The sequence below is a fragment of the Stomoxys calcitrans genome, chromosome 3, assembly GCF_963082655.1.
Source record: "Stomoxys calcitrans chromosome 3, idStoCalc2.1, whole genome shotgun sequence".
Classification (NCBI taxonomy): Eukaryota; Metazoa; Arthropoda; class Insecta; order Diptera; family Muscidae; genus Stomoxys; species Stomoxys calcitrans.
The window spans coordinates 128,235,419-128,242,528 of record NC_081554.1 but is presented as its reverse complement, the minus strand read 5'-3'; the positions used below and the strand labels follow the sequence as shown (position 1 = coordinate 128,242,528).

At 36.7% G+C, this 7,110-nt stretch overlaps 1 non-coding gene across 1 annotated transcript; it reads right to left on the bottom strand.

The window, feature by feature from the left end:
* Window positions 1-873: 873 nt before the first annotated feature.
* On the bottom strand, window positions 874-4,385 carry LOC106088736 (uncharacterized). Its single transcript, XR_009397735.1, has 4 exons — window positions 4,365-4,385; window positions 3,607-3,700; window positions 3,126-3,468; window positions 874-1,568 (listed from the first exon to the last, which is right to left on the bottom strand). It is a non-coding gene; the product is annotated as an uncharacterized LOC106088736 (transcript).
* Window positions 4,386-7,110: the final 2,725 nt, after the last annotated feature.

Genomic DNA, 7,110 nt, shown 5'->3' with positions numbered 1-7,110 from the left:
AAGCCAACACAAATTATCTCTGAGCCCGTTGTAATGTCCTTATATTACACTTTTACTCCATCGCGGACCACCAAACTTCAGAGGTGCAAGTTAGCATTGGTCTAATCACACCAATGAACTTGAAAAAAAAACAAGTAAGAGCGTGTTCGGCCGGGCCGAAAAATTAAAATTGGGAACCGAACAAAATCGGACAAAAATTGCGGCTTCCAGGGGCTCAAGAAGTCAAATCGGGGGATCAGTTTATATGGGAGTTATATCCAAATCTGAACTGATATGGCCCATTTGCAATCCCCAACGACCTACATCAATATTAAGTATCTGTGCAAGCGGCTAGCTTTAAGCTGCTAGCTTTATGCGTTCCACCGCTATCGTGATTTCGACAGACGGACATGGCTAGATCGACTCGGAATGTCGAGACGATCAAGTATTTACATACTTTATGGGGTCGTAGATCAATATTTCGAGGTGTTACAAAAGGAATGAGTAGGTTAGTATACCCCCATCCTTTGGTGGTGGGTATAAAAACATTTATTGAATCGATTTTCTCCATATCTTTCTAAATCTAGGTATTACAAATTCAAATGTAACAGATACCAAACGTGCCACCTAAACGACATCTACATTTCATATTGACATTTCGATAAATGACAGGGTGTAGTAACGTAAGCATGGCGCGTGAAGTCCAAATAAATAACTATTGTATCGTATATTACTCCCGTGGAACTAATTCATGTGTGGGAAATATTCTGGATTGGATGACGTACTATAAACATTATTACGATATATGACGAAGACGTATGACGTTGTTTTTAAAAACTTCATAATTTGTGGAATTCTGTCGTATATAAATGCTCTGGAGTCAATCAACAACAATTAGGAAGTTTTGTTTATTTAATTTACATGTACGCATTTCTGAAACACTAGGAAGCAAAGGCTATTCTTGAACTTTTAAAAACGTATTTAACATTTACACATCTTAAGTCTTTAGAGTTGTCGCCATAGTTAAATTACATATTCGAAACTTTCTTAAATTAATTTAATAACAAAAAACCAAATATTTATCTGTCTGGAGTCTCTTCTTCACTTTTTAACCAAGCAGCCTTACAACCAGCAAAGTTATAAAACGCCGCTGGTTCAGGGTCATCCAAGTCATCATATAAATCTGAATCTGCAGCCCATGCAGGGCCCAACTGTTCCGCCACCACAGTGTTTTTCCAAAAATCAAACATTTCCCGCTTTAATAATTCGTCTCGTACCAGAACTATCCATTCATTGTAGTTATCAGGTGAGAAGAAAACCGCTCTGGATTTATAGTTCTTCAATAAAGCACCAGCTTGCTGCAAATCTGCTTCCTCGCCAAACAATAATTTCCAAATAGCATCCCGTGCGGCGGCATCAAGTTTATCCCAAATTTCAAATTTCATATGATCGGGTACAAAAAGGTCCGTGAACATCTTTTCATCAATTAACTTTTTAAATGTAGTGACGGGGTCCGTTAACGGTAAGGTGGCATCAAAATCAGCAAAATCTTCAGGAACTTCATCATCGTCAGACATTTCCTGACTTATATTTTATTCTCGACTGGTTATCGCGGATAAATTAAAAATGTTTACTATTAGCTAAAAGCGTTGTCCAGCTTGGTACAAAAACTACAAGATTGTTGCCCAAATTTCTCTTCTTTACCAAACGAATGATTCATTCCAGCACTGGGTGATGCAGAGCAGTACCTAAGATACAACTGGGCACCTCCATTCTTAGTTTAACCAAATGTTAACTATAAGCACAGGATGATAAGAACTTGGTATTCTACAAATTAAAAAAAAAATATATATACTTTTGAAAAATTACACTTTCTCCGGCCAAGTATTTTATAAAAAAAGACATACGGTGCTCTAACAAACAGTCAATTAATATTTTTATTAACTACGCAGTTCTTTTTGCAGATAATTCAAGTTTTAATTTCTGCCTTAATTTCTATTTCATTGGGATTAAAAGACCGATACGCAGTTCTAACGAAGTTATCATTGCCGTAAGACAACGAATCTTTCGGTTCGGTCTGTGTTACAGAGCTGTGAAATTTTTTATACCCACCACCATAGCACCAAGTCGGGACCTTGGAATGATATACCACCATACCATACCACCAGCGACTCCATAAAGTACATATATTTTTGATCATCTTGACATTTTAAGCAGTTGTAGCCATGTCGGTCCGTCATTCTATCAGTTGAAATTACGATAGCGGTCGAACGAATAAAGATATCCGCTTGAAATTTTGCAAAACATGCTTCTTATTGATATAGGTCGTTGGAGATTGCGAATGGGCTACATCGGTTCAGATTTGGATACAGCCGTCACATAAACCGATCTCATTTTTTGATTTTTGAGCCCCTAGAGTCAAAATTTTGATCCGGTTTGGCTGAAATTTGTCAAGAGGACTTCTGTTCTGAATCTCAACATCCGTGCTTAGCATGATCCTAATCGTTGGTGGCCATTGGCTATTTAAAGGCGCCAATAACTCGCCTTGTCATATCGAGCATTATGACACTCAGTATTTGTGCAAGAGCCGGTGCCGCCCAGTCTCTCACTGAGACCTTCCACTCGATACCGCTGATTGTCCGCGATTGCCTTTGCAGCTATTCCGCATGGAGCATTCCACCATCCGCAACCTGTGAACGCGCCCGGTAGCTCCCAGCTAAGCTTCCCGTAACAGCAATGAACACCACACAGATTCTACCTCAATGTTCCAGCCCGTATTATTCTCGCAGCTTTCCCAAGCCGGGGGGAGATTAGTCATATTAAATATTATTAATGAATCCTTGCAAGGATTCATTAACAGCGCCACTCACACTGTTTGTTGATTAATGACACATTTGTCGAAATTAACCGATGTTATGCACAAATAAATAGTTTCATGTTGCAAAACAGTATAAACCCATTAATTTTCATTCAATAGTACCGAAAAAAAATCTTCAATAGTATGTGACCCTGTTACACCAAGGCAAACCGAAAATTTTGCCAGTGCTGCGTATTTTATTCCAAATGAAATATAAATTAACGGCTACATCTTATGACAGGGAGAGTTCAAGGGATTTTTTTATTAGTTTAAACAATTGTCGTCAGTTATAAAACAAAGTTTTACTTAATACTAATACAATTAATGAAGTTAACATACTAAATAACATATGTAATTTTAGGTGTTCATTCTTCTTGAATGGTTTATTTGCCATGCCAAGCGGCCAAGCTGCCGGTTCAGGTTTATCCATATTGTCAAATAAGTTGGGATCCACCCAAGACCTAGCTCCTCGGGCACTACCGCGATTTTCCAAAAATCATACATTTCCCTTTTCAGTAATTTATCACGTACCGTCACAATCCATTTATTATAGTTATCAGGTGAATAGTTGTTGTTGTAGCAGTGTGTTATACACTGAGGTGGCAGCCCTTGCCGTTGAAGGAATCCATCGGGTCAATCCGGTACGTACAACCTGCTGCCATGGGATTGGTGGTATTGGGGGAATAGTAAACCGCCTTGGCTTAGTATTTCTTCAATAATTTACCAGATTGTCCATAATCTGTTTCTTCGCTGGATAACAATTTCCAAACCAGCAGCACGAGGGGCCTCATCAATCTTTTCCCAAATTTCCACTTTAATTTCATCCGACACACACAGTTCAGTCATAAGCTTATCATCAATAAACTTTTTAAACGTTATAATAGAAATAGAGACAAAGTGACATCGAGCAGTGCAAAATCTTCAGGAACTTCAAAAATTTGCCGAAATTTTCGTTTGCATGTAAGCAGTTCAAATGAAGTTTTCTTTGCGTAACAGGGTGACAATAGGCAGTGGAAAATGTTTTCTTGCAATTACGAATGAGCAACCGAAAATTTCGCTAGAGGTGCAAGAATTCTTATCGGGAGATCGGTATAAAGAGTGCTATATTACAGGCCATCGTTGAACTGTAGGCCGTAGAATGATTTGGACCAACAGACGGACGGACATGCTTAGATCATCTATGAATATTTACTTTATAGGGTTGAATATCCATAATTGATGTGTTGCAAATAGAATGGCTGAAGAACAAAATGACCAGCTCTTCGGTGGTGGGTATTGAAACATAAAACGCATTCTTGGCTTGTAGAACATTTTGTAAGATTTTGCTCGGGTTTTTTCTTGAGTAGACCCACTGTTTAGGAAAGGAAAACCACCCATGAAAATATTTTTTTTATCTTTCGTCAGGCGCGAATGCAAACATCTCATAGGCGGAGATGTTTACATTTGCGCTACGATGGTCTTTATATTATTTGGGAGCTATATCCAAATCTAAATTGATATGCCCGATTTACAGTCTCCAATGACTTACATCAAACCTAAAGCTGGGCATTTTAGCTCCTTTTATTAATCGCTGCTTTTAGTTCTGTTCCACAAAAGGAACTATTTCCTTTTACATTGTTTTAAACAAGTATGCTGAATAAAAAACGAATCGAAGCTCGTCAAAACAATTTAGATTTGTTGACAATAAAAAAAATAATATTTAGATGCCACCACGTTTCTTTATTTATATTTCTATCACATTCATTTAATGTGGTTGCCACAAACAATTTATTCTCCTTTCACCTAAATTACAACGTATACAGTTGTTGTTCATTAAAAAAGTTGACGCTTTTATTTAGCTGTTGTATGAATATGACATGTCAATCAGCTGGTCTAAAAATTAACAAAAGGGCGCAAAAGAAAAGTGTACATGCAAAAAATGGAACAATGGAACTATAAGAAGAAAAGAGATGGAACTAGTTCCAGTAGTTCCTTACTTGGATAAGTTCCAATGAACTAGTTCCATCCGGAACTACACATCTCTAATCAATCCCATGGCAGCCTGTTGTATGTACCGGATTGACCCGATGAAGTCCTTCATCGGCAAGGGCTGCCGCATCAGTGTACAACACTCTGCTACAAAAATAACACCTACATCAATTATAAGTATATGACTATCTTTATTCGACCGATATTGTAATTTTGAAAGACGGCGATTAGCCATGGCGAAAAAAATAAAGGTGTTCTCATTTGCACAACAACCATAAATCATATGGTGTAATCCGCCATTTTGCCTTCAACCTGATCGACGGTTTGCTAACACACACAAAGAAATTTGTGTGGTTGTATGTTTACGTGTACGTACATGAGCAGAGAATATGCGAGAGAGAAGATAACAACAAAGCCGGCTGTTAACAGCCGTTTGCGCGCGACCACCTTTTTAAATCCACCTTAGCGATTAGCTAAGCGGCTAATCTTATCGCCGTTTATTGAAATATACGGTGTCATCATTCAATTTGAATGACAAAACTAAAAAATTGCTCAGGATTTTATAATATAATCACTTTTATGAACTCCGAGAAACAATTATTTAAAATTAAAATGACTTATTTTGTTTGTTTTGTTGATATTTTATTATTTCGGATGTGCGTCAGTGCTACCAACATTAAAGTACAAAGCTTTAGCTGGAAGAGAGTTATTATTTATTCATAAAGGTTAGTACTATATTCGGGTTTCGCAGTGAAACTCCATATAAAAATTAAGCGGAACATATTGATGAAAAGTGTTCGTTTCGCTATAACTTGTTTTTTCATCTAGTGGAAATTTACATTACACGAAGAGTTACAATTAGAAGAATGGTGTTTGTTAGTGTTAGTGATCTTATTCACATGTACTTACTCGGGGTGGAACAAATATATTTTTTGTGGATACATAAATAAGAAACTATTTGTATATAAATATAAAAAGATAAATAAAAATACTTCTAAAATAAATAAAAATGTTTCTTTCATAACAAACTATTGTACGAAGTAATAACGATTGTGAAAGTGTTGTGCTTTTGGTCTTGCTATTACAACAACATTATTTTTATAAAGGGTGATTTTATTGAGGTTAGGATTTTCATGCATTAGTATTTGACAGATCACGTGGGATTTCAGACATGGTGTCAAAGAGAAAGATGCTCAGTATGCTTTGACATTTCATCATGAATAGACTTACTAACGAGCAACGCTTGCAAATCATTGAATTTTATTACCAAAATCAGTGTTCGGTTCGAAATGTGTTCATTCACCGTAACGTTGCGTCCAACAGCATCTTTGAAAAAATACGGTCCAATGATTCCACCAGCGTACAAACCACACCAAACAGTGCATTTTTCGGGATGCATGGGCAGTTCTTGAACGGCTTCTGGTTGCTCTTCACTCCAAATGCGACAATTTTGCTTATTTACGTAGCCATTCAACCAGAAATGAGCCTCATCGCTAAACAAAATTTGTCAAAATTTGAACACATTTCGAACCGAACACTGATTTTGGTAATAAAATTCAATGATTTGCAAGCGTTGCTCGTTAGTAAGTCTATTCATGATGAAATGTCAAAGCATACTGAGCATCTTTCTCTTTGACACCATGTCTGAAATCCCACGTGATCTGTCAAATACTAATGCATGAAAATCCTAACCTCAAAAAAATCACCCTTTATATGAATTTGAGTGCGGTCCACACACTCACATTTGTATGTAAATATGTACGTAGCACCTGATAAATTGGTTGATGCCATATGAATTTTTATATGCAAATGGCAACATTTTGGCCAAAGAAACCCAAAAGAATTAAATGTGGTAACCTTGTCAAACCACCGAAGGAATGATTTAGGGAAATTTTTCCACCAAAAAGAACGTTGTACCAGCCTTAAGCTAGCGAATCCGCTATACTGGTAAATAAAACAACCCAATTGTGTTGGTGCAAAAAATTTCCTTTAGTTATATAATTATTAAATAATTATGCCCGTATTCACAAAACTTAATGAAGGTTTAAAATAGGTTTATTTGACAGTTCTATAAAGGAAATCGGTCAAATAACCCTATTTCACAGCTTCATTATTATGTTTTCTGAATACGAGTGTTAAAAGTTGAAAAATTTTTTAGATAGAGTTTGCTGATATCAGCAATCTTCTTTCATTGCGTGAAACCAGTTCGGATCACACATGGTACGACGCCCGAAGATTCTAAAATTTACCTCCAAATTAACAAAAAAAAAAAAAAAAACTCAACAGCAATTAGCTGCTAAGAAACA